General features: G+C 31.2%; 1 long non-coding RNA gene across 2 annotated transcripts; it reads right to left on the bottom strand.

Annotated features, from left to right (window-relative positions):
- Positions 1–2,602: 2,602 nt before the first annotated feature.
- Positions 2,603–9,515, bottom strand: LOC142506172 (uncharacterized). Of its 2 annotated transcripts, XR_012804528.1 has the most exons (4): positions 9,230–9,515; positions 9,065–9,135; positions 8,344–8,563; positions 2,603–8,227 (listed from the first exon to the last, which is right to left on the bottom strand). It is a non-coding gene; the product is annotated as an uncharacterized LOC142506172 (long non-coding RNA). The 2 variants fall into 2 exon arrangements; XR_012804527.1 differs by having other exon boundaries at positions 8,207–8,563; positions 9,230–9,508.
- Positions 9,516–10,486: the final 971 nt, after the last annotated feature.

Raw genomic sequence — 10,486 nt, forward strand, 5'->3', positions numbered from 1 at the left:
ATATGTGTAGACTTGTGCATAATTCCCTGTGTCTTGTTTTACTACATAAAGTTTTGTTTGTTGAAATATTCTGCTGCATGTTATGTTTGGTGTTACAATATCGTACAACACTTAACTCTGAAACACACAGTCACTTAAATGCACAATACTTTTATGTCATACAAACCAAATCTCACGTTTTTCTAACCCAAGGCCAAAATAAAGAAAAATTTAATGTCATAATTTTATTAATCTTTTTCAAAAAAATTAAACAAATATAATGCGTTCAATAAATATTAATTACAAACTAGCTAGCGTAGGGGTGGTATAATATATCGTACCGAAAAATACATACTACATACCGTACCGAAATTTTCATTATGTAAAATTAACATATTGATTATAACAAAATGTAGTATATATAATTAGCATACCGATTATATCAAAAAATAAAACATTTTATCTGAACAATAAAGGTCATTTGCCACAATTGCTACACATGGATATAAATATTCTCTTGTTTATTACATTTTTTAAACAAAATCAATAGTTTATTTCTATAAGAGTATGGAGATTAAACTTGTCCTCCTCTGTAAGTCTTCTTTGGTTTAGGTCCTGTACTCGGGCTTGGTTTCTGCAAAGAATTCTTCATTTTTTAAAATCAAAATTTGAAGTTGAGCTTGAGCTTGAAATTGAGGTTGTGGTTGAGGGAGTTCGTGATTATGGTATTCCACTAGTTGATTATTCGAATGTCGTTGAACGATATACAGTGGATAGTGAATCATTAGATGGTGAAGAAGTTTCTACTGTATATGCTATGGAGGTGGAGAGTAGACATGGTGAAACTTTGGTTTATTAATGTGTTGAGAAAAAATGTATATCTCTTGTTCAATTGAATCCAAAGGTAGTTCTTGAGGATCAATTGAAATTTATTGAACTGATTGGAAAGAAATGTGAAATGGCCGAAAGAAAGAGTGAACAAACAGCGAGGTGGGCATAGAAAGAAAAAAAATATGAAAAAGAAAAAGAATCCAAACAAAGATAAAAGAAAAATATATTGATGGTCCAAAAAGTGAGGGTGAGAAAGAATTGATTTTATACAAACCCATTCAAATAACTTTGTGCAAAGAGGTTTTATTCTCATTGTGATGATATAGTCGGTTCAATCTCGAGCATTATTAATTTTTCTTTCCAGGATTATGGAGATGTCATGATGAGAAAGCAAACGAGTGTCGGTGATGGAGGAATGCCAGGTGTTGATTTGCATAGTTTCAAAAGCAATCAAGGTGAGGTAAGAGTAGTTGACAACACAACAACTATGAGGTATGTCTTGCTTCCTTACCTTAATTATATGTTGTCGTGTTTCTAAGATTTTGGAGGAAGTTTTGTAAATGCGATATTTAAGAGATATGACTTTGATTTAAATTGTCTCTAAATTTCATGGAGGTGAGAGTGGTGAGACATTGCATGCATTAAGTTAAAATGTTATTGATTTTGGTTTCTCACAAGTTGCAAAATTAATGAGACTTAGTAGTAGTAATGACTCGTATGAATTAGAATTAAAATCTTGTTATGTGTTAAATGATTGCATGGATGGTTCATTTGGCATGTTCTATTTGCATGATTGTTACTTGTTTGGTGATTATATGATAATTTCTATGTTCATGATTAATATTTGTTTAAAGAGAATGAAATTTTCATTCTATATTCATTGCATGAGCTATTTGACAATGAGTCACATTGTTGTGATTTGATCATTGATGTAATGCATGATTATATGTGTTGGTCGCATATGAAATGAGTTGAGTGGGGGGGTTGTGACAGGTGCACTGCATATAGGAGATTGTCATTTTGGCTAGGTTCTTATATCATGCATAAACTATATCTTATTCCTAGTGAGCAAATTTCGTACATTTGAATGGAATTTGTTATTATTGTTAACTAGGTTTAAGTAGAGGAATCTAATTTTTGTGATGCATAATGATGTTTTATTATTATCGTTGTGTGTCATTTGCTATTTATCAGCTGCTGTAATTTATGAAATAATGATGAATGCAACCGTGGAGTTGAGATTTCTAGGGCTGATGGAGCGAGTGTATGATAGTGCCTACAAGGTAAAGTTGAAAGGTAAGCATGTTGATAATGTAATTCTTTTAAATGTTAACTTGCTTGATTTTTGTATAGGTAGCAAAGATTTGAGGATAAATCTTTTTGAAGAAGAGGAGTATGACATGAATCTGATTGGGCATTACGAGCTAACTTTTGGTAGGAGTTTCTAGAAGCGATGTTGTCTCAATACTACAAGCTTGAAGGTAATTGAAGATGAAGAATCAAACATATTCAAGCGATTGAAGGAGTTCAAGGAAGTATTAAATCAAGACGCATCGAGCAACCAAGCATTCGAGTTCGAAATTACCTCTGAAGGCATCCCAAGCGCGTCTCAGCGATATTTTGCGTAACCACGGCGCCCCAACAAGTTCTACTCGGTTAGAAGTTCAGAAATTCATGATTTGACCAAATTAATTTTATTGTGTTCAGTAGAAAAACAATTTAGTTACTTTTTAAATATATATATTATATATAGATATATATATATATATATATGGGTGAAAATTGTATAATAAATTTTTTTTTTTGAATGGGGTGCATCGAAAATTTATTTGCAGTAGAAGCACTAAATAATTATATGTAACGTTTTAACCAATACCTCAAATTTGTATGATAATCATATTGAAGATTTAAACATTTCGTCCCGCCTAAACTCATCGTTACATCCTCTAATCTTGAAGTTGTAAACATATCCGATAAAGAAATATGGATGAAAAAAACTCTATCGCTGAAATATGCCTACTCAGATTCAAGCAATATCAACAGGAAGAACACAAAAAGTATCTACCTAACAAGATCCCCCAATAAATTTTATGAATTCAACATATTTAGACAACTTTGCTATGATTATTGACACCAGCGGCAAGAACTTAACCAGCACATGTCTTTCACTTTGTTCAAAACAAAGTGATTTATTAGATGGATATTATACTGAATTTGGCTACTGTCAAACTCTGATACCAAAAGGTTTAAATAATTTACATTGAAACTCGTGAGTTTTGAATATCATACTAAAGTTTGAAGTTTTGATGCTTGTGGGTACTCTCTTCTCGGGGATCATGATGTGTTTAAGTTTCGAGTTTCATACTTCTCCGTTGAGAATTTTCAGAACAAGAAAATTCAGGAAGTTGCTATCTTGATTGATTGGTGGTTTGGGAGTGAAAAATATGATGAAGCTGAGGAATCTGCTGTTTTTGCTTGTAGAAAAAATAGTTTTTGTGTTGATTCAAGCATTGGTCTTGGAGGATACCGATATAATTACACAGCAAGGTAAGAAGACAATCCATATCTTAGTCTAGGCTGCACAGAATAGTTTATGTTTTTTTATTTATTTATATTGATATTTGAAATAGTTTATTTGAAGGAATAATTACAATTGATTAGCCAACCTACATTATTTATATTCAGTTTAACCCACCAAACATCAAATCTTGATTTCTTGACATCTATGTTAACATGCATTCTTGGGATTTAAGTATATGGAAGATGAATCGATATAAATATGTTAAAGAAGAAGTTCGAATTTGAGTTCACTTACAAGTTTTTTTCCATGACAATATGACATATCAATTTTTTTTTGTCTTGCCACATGTTGCATATGTTGTAAACTCGTAGAGAGATCTTGGAATAATTAAAAAATAATGTTTTCTTTCCAAGTTGCTCCCACCAGACATCTCTTCATTCTTTGTGACATATATAAATGAATGTAATGACAATCGATGCGATGCAAATGGTATTTGTTCGAATATTCAGATAAGTTTTAACTATGCTTGCAAAAAGAGGTACTCTAGTGATGGGAGAAAGGATGGACATGGATGTATTCTTGTAAATTCTCAGTTTCCAATAATGAAACCCCTCATAGGTAATTTATTTTGCATGCTTGTACCATAATATTGTGAAATCATATATATATATATATATATATATATATTTGTGTGTTTATATAAAATATATAAAAGTAAGATTTAAGAAAAATGATCACCCCAACCGACCAAATTTTACACCTTTTTCTTGTTCTCGATCTTCATGCATAATTTTCATGTTGTCACTTGATATTTTAGGTTTCAGTATTGGACTACTATTCATTTTTAATGTTATCACCTGGCTTTATTATGAAATGAAGAAAATAAAACTTGTTAAAATGAGAGAGATTCTTCCGACAAAATGGTGGACTCTTTTTGAAGCAACATACTTCATCTCTTGAGTATGGAGTCGAGTCGAGTCGAGTAAGATAGTATCTACTAAGGAGCTAGGAAAGCCCCTAACAACTACTCTGAAAATCAGATCTTTGGCAGAGGCTTTTGTGACGTAATATACAAAGGAATTATACCATATCAACGGGTAGTCGCTATCAAAAAATCAAGAATCATCGACCAAAACCAAATCGAACAATTTATAAATGAGGTGTTCGTTTTTGACTCGAGTAATCCATCAAAATGTCGTTAAGCTTTTAGGATGTTGCTTAGAGAGCGATGTTCTTTATTTATTTATGTCCTAATGATAATGATGTGTTGTGGCAGGTTGTGGCGGGCCCATCTCAACCAGCCAAATTACGTGACATAAACCAATAAAATAACTTCACTATCTTAGCAACATCCTAAAATCTTAACGACATTTTGATGTTTTACTCGAGTAAAAAAGGAAAACCTCGTTTATACATTGTTCTATTTGGTTTTGGTCGATGATTCTTGATTTCTTGATAGCGACTACAAGTTGATCGGGTATAATTCCTTTGTATACTATACCACAACATCCCTTGCCAAGTATCCGGTCTCTAGAGTAGTTGTTAGTGGTTTTTCTAGCTCCTTGGTAGATAATATATTACTCGACTCGAATCCACACTCAAGAGATGAAGTCTGCTGCTTCAAAAAGAGCCCACGATTTTGTCGAAAGAATTTCTCTCTCATTTTAACAAGTTTTCTTTTCTTCATTCAATAATAAAGTCATGTCATAACAATAAAATGGATAGTAGTCCAATACTGAAACCTAAAATAGCAAGTGACAACATCAAAATTATGCATGAAGAGAACAAGAAAAAGGTGTAAAAGTAGGTCTGTTGGGGTGATCGCTTATCTTCAATCTTAACTTTAATATTTTATGTATTACACACACAAACATATGTATACTATATGATTTCACAATATTGTGGTACAAGCATGTAAAATAAATTACCTATGGGGGATTTCATTATTGGAAACTGAGAATTTATAGGAATACATCTATCTCTATCCTTTCTCCCGTCACCAGAGTATCTCTTTTTAAAAGCATAGTTAAAACTTCTCTGAATGTTCGAACAAATACCATTTGCATCGCAATCATTACGTTCATTTATATATGTCACAAAGAATGACAATAGGTCTGATAGGAACAACTTGGAAAGAAAACAACATTATTTTTGAATTATTCCAAGATCTCTCTATGGGTTTACGACATATGTTGCAAGACAAAAAAGAAATTGATCTGTCATATTGTCATGGACAAAAATTTGTAATTGAACTCAAATTCGAACTTGTTCTATAACATATTTATATCGATTCCTATTCCCTATACTTAAATCTCAAGCATGCATGTTAACATAATATCAGGAAATCAACTTTTTGTGTTTGGGTGGGTTAACTAAATATAAATCATGTAGGGCTAACCAATCGTAATTATTTCTTCAAATAAACTACTCCAAATATCAATATACAACAAATAGAGAAACATAAAATATCATGTCCAGCATAGACTAAGATATAGATTGTCTTCGTACCTTGCTGTGCAATTACATTGGTATCTTCCAAGACCGATGCTTAAATCAACACAAAAAACTATTTTTGTACAAGTAAAAACAGAAGATTTCTCAGCTTCTTCACATTTTTCAGGTCCAAGCCAACAATCAATCAAGATAGAAATTTCCAGAATTTTCTTGTTCTGAGTATTTCTTATCCGAGAAATCCAAAACTTGAAACTTAAGCACATAATGATCCCCGAGAAGAGAGTACCCACAAGCATCAAAACTCAAACTTTAGTATGATATTCAAGACCCATGAGTTTCAACGTAAAAATTTTTAAACCTTTTGGAATCAGAGTTCTACAGCAGCCAATTCCAGTACAATATCCATCTAATAAATCACTTTGTTTTGAATAAGGTGAAAGAAATGTGTTGGTTAAGATCCTGCCGCTGCTGCCAATAATCATAGCAAAGTTTTCTAAATCTATTGAACACATATAAGTTATAGGGGGGCCTTGTTAGGTAGATACATACTGGGTTCTTCCTGTTGATGTTTTCTGATTTTAAGTAGCATCTTCTAGCGACAAATTTTTTTTATCCAGATTTCTTAATCGGATATGTTGACAACTTCAAGATTAGAGAATTTAATGATGAGTTTATGTGGGACGAAATGATTAAATCTTCAAGATGATTATCATACAAATTTGAGGTATTAGTTAAAGCGTTACATGTAATTATTTAATGCTTCTATTGCAAATAAATTTTCGATACAACTTTCACCCATTCAAAAAAAATATTATTGTAGAGTTTTCACCCATACATATTTAATAAATTGTTTTTCTACTAAACACAATAAAATGTGTGGAATAGTAGGTATGATAATTTAAATTTTAGAAATTGGAATTGTTACATATTCCTTGAAAACTTAGCCTAGGTTATAGGTCGCCTTTCAATTTGCTCATTTTAAAATTAAATCCAAAATTTGTACAACCTAACATGTCTTAGATTTTGTTTTCATGTGAATCATCTTGGAAAAATATATAAGCATTTTTTTTAAAAAAATAATATTTTATGGAGAAATAAAACTTTGTTGATTAATGTTTTGAAATTTCTGTACATTCACGAGTTTCTTCTAACTTAATTCTCATGTTTTTCGGATTTAAACTAATAATGATAAGGAAAGACTATATTGAGGATATAAAAAGTAGTTAAATTGATTAATGATGATGAAGAGAATTTAATTTCAAGACAGATTTCTGAATTCAGAAAAATTTACTTCTCTTGAGAAAAGCAAAAAATGTACTCGCAGATCCTTGTTACAAATTCTTTACCACATGGTTCTCTTTTTACAAATTTTTGTCAAGTAATGATGATGACCTTGTAACCATAGCGAATAGCATTAATGATCCTTAAAAATAGTAATATAAACAATGATGAGGTCTCGCCGTGGCAAGTTGTCTATCCTTGGCATATGCATTCTTACAAAAGAATCAAATAAAGGTCACCATTAAATTTTCTTGCCTCGTATGATCCATTATAATCACACAAAATTAGTCGGAATCATATGTTTAGATTGTAACAAAAGAAACCACAATCGATTCCGGTTCAAATAAAATAAAAACAAACTAGACAATGGTTCTTAAAGCTTGTCTTTAATTAAAAAAACGTTCATAGACAACACACTTTTTTAATAAAAATGTAGTCTTCTGACTGTTATCTATGACCATTTTTCTTGTTGTGTCTCTCAAATATTTAAACTGAAATTGTGGATTCTAGTCAATGAATCTAAAGGTTGATGGGTTTAAATGGTTCATTTTTTATGTTTGGAGCACGTAGACATGAGTTGTGTGAACTTTACCAAAGCAACAAATTGGTTACAGGTCATCAGCACACTCCTTTCTTTAATAAATCTACATTTCACCCTTGTGGTCTTGGTAGCATTCATCTTTAGATCATGTCAACCTTTCTTTTTTGGCGGTTCTTGATCTTTCTGACATCGAGTTTCGATCTACTGCTATTTCAAGTTGGATTTTCCAACTCAAAGAGCTCATTTTTTTCTCGATATTAGCCTATGTGTTTTCACGATACAGGTCCAAGTGTTAGCAACATTACCAAGCTTCAAACAGCTATCTTCCAGGAATCATTTCAATGCCACAATATCATATTGATTTTACCTAAGCAATCATCTTCGGTATACTAACATGGAACATGTTTATTTTCATGGTATGATTTTAGAATCCATATCTAAGCTCCCTAAAAAGCCTCGATATATCCTTCATTCGACTTTTAGGGAAAATACCACGAAAACTTTCAAAGATACTAATGTTAAATATTGAAAATGGGCAATATTTAACATTAGTATACAATGATTTTTGCCCGTTGTCCTTGACATTAAAAAACAATGGGTTAAAATCGTTGTCAAACCGTCTTCTTCAACTTAAAAGACAATGATTTAAAACTGTTGTAAAACGTTGTCTTTGAGCGTACTAATAACAACAGCATCAGTTACAACAATTTTGACCCCCTAAAAAAAACGGATAAACTCCATTGTCGTTAAACGTTTTTGTTGCAGTTAGATTTCGTATATCATAAGGAATGTTTTCGTGAAATCCCTGTTCCCTTAAATTAAAATTCACGAATGAAGGAAAGAATTGTTGCTCCCAGATAATTCTGGCTCGAGTCAAGATATTGAAGACTGAAGAGAGAGGGATTAAACGCTTTACCTGAGTTTCCCAAACTATGTCTCAGGTGAAGTTCAAGCTGCTGCAATCAAATTGATCGGCAGGAAGATAGTAAATTGGATGGATTAGAATAGGTATGATGCATGATTTTTGCAACATATTTATAAACAAATCACTCAATTGATTTTCAACCCAACTCCATCTGAAAAACTTGGTCCCCATCTTCATTTTCTAGTGATCAATGGAACGCAGAATTTCTTGGCGTTTATTTACTAATTATGCTTTTAAAAGGCTTATATTTATATGAAAAATTATGTAAACCCGTCTCTGAATGACTAAGGAAGGGAAGCTTGGTTTAAAAGAAGCAACAATTGAAAGAAAAAAAGGGAAAAATTAGGGTTCGTAAAAAAGAACACATTTGGTTCTTATGGAAACTAAATCATTTTAAATCGTATAACTTAGCCCAATTTATTTTTCCAAAAAATATCAATGGGACTAATATTTACAAATAATTAACTGGTCAATAATAAGAAAGTAGCAACACGTAAATTAAATACTCAGATAATCAGAGAAAGAAACTCACTTTGAGCTAGCCTCCTCCATCTAACAGCTCTTGGCTTCAAAAAAATCAAATCCAAACAAAACCCTTTTCGCCTGAACACCAAATATAAAAATTAATCGACAAATCAAACTCCAAAAACAAAAACCAGACACGAAGAAATATGAAGCATGAGCATCTTGAAATCACCTCTGATGCGTATAAATATGCATGCTTCCTGTGTCTCTTCTTCTTTCGTCGATCTCTCTCTTTTTTTCTGTTTTTTTTTTTTTTTTGGGTGAATTTTGCAAGGTGCGGGAAGCTTTACAACAAGAAACAAGCAGAGAATAATGAAAAGTGTGCTGGAGAGAACCGGGATGGGTGCACACCGTCTGGTTTGTGCTTGTTCTTAATTAGGTATGAAAAGAAACCGTGTGTAGACCTGTCAATTTGTAATTGGCGTGCATGAGTACCCGTGTACGTAACACAAATATTGATATAAATGACGATTTTAAAAATAAATTATATATTTATATGTTCAGGAATCTATGTCCGTAAAATAGATTGAAACGGCGGATATTTATAACGAAAAATAATATTTTTTTAACAAATGAGGTCGAATAGGAAATCTGTCTCCAAATGTCAATGGATAATGTATGTTTCTTATAAATAATTTGAGCTAAAAATATATTTATTTTTTCTTGGAGTATACTAGATATATTATGTGAATTTTTTATATATACTACGGATCGAGACACACGTGAATGCATGTGTTCCGTAAAAGAAATAAAGTATTTTTAAATTTTAAAATAAAAATTATTAATTTTTGAAATTGAAATTGTAGAAGAGAAAAAATATATATATATAATCAGCAATAAGATATTCGGCTAAGTAATGATTTTATTGATTTGGGAAATACTACTTATCGCACAGTCATGAAATTGACTATAAGTAGAGCTTAGAATTAATTACGCGCTAATTAAGTGATTACGTGAGCATCTCATATTTCTATATCAGATGTTCTCATATAAAACTACACAGATAATAAAATTTTCGTTATAGCAATGACAAAGTCGTACATACATATAAAGGTTTCATTAAACTTTATAATATGGGGATCACAAATAATTGCATAATATTATTTAAAAAATAATGATAAAAACAAAACTTTTATAAAATGATTTCACATGATAATTTTATGAAATGAATCTCTTATTCTATCTTATCAATTTTCGTCTGAAATTCTTGTGATTCCACTCCAATTCACAAATGCAAGGGTAAAAATGTCCAGAAAGAGTTTTATTTATTGTCCAAAATAACATAATTACTTTTGGAGAATCAAATTGACCCTAAGACCAAATTTTGGATTCTAATTAAATGAAACATAATATAACACAAAATATGAGTTTAAAAAACACAAAAAAAAAAATGAATTTTTTTAGGCTAAATTCCAATAATCACTTTGTT

Source organism: Primulina tabacum, chromosome 10 (genome assembly GCF_025594145.1).
Source record: "Primulina tabacum isolate GXHZ01 chromosome 10, ASM2559414v2, whole genome shotgun sequence".
NCBI lineage: Eukaryota > Viridiplantae > Streptophyta > Magnoliopsida > Lamiales > Gesneriaceae > Primulina > Primulina tabacum.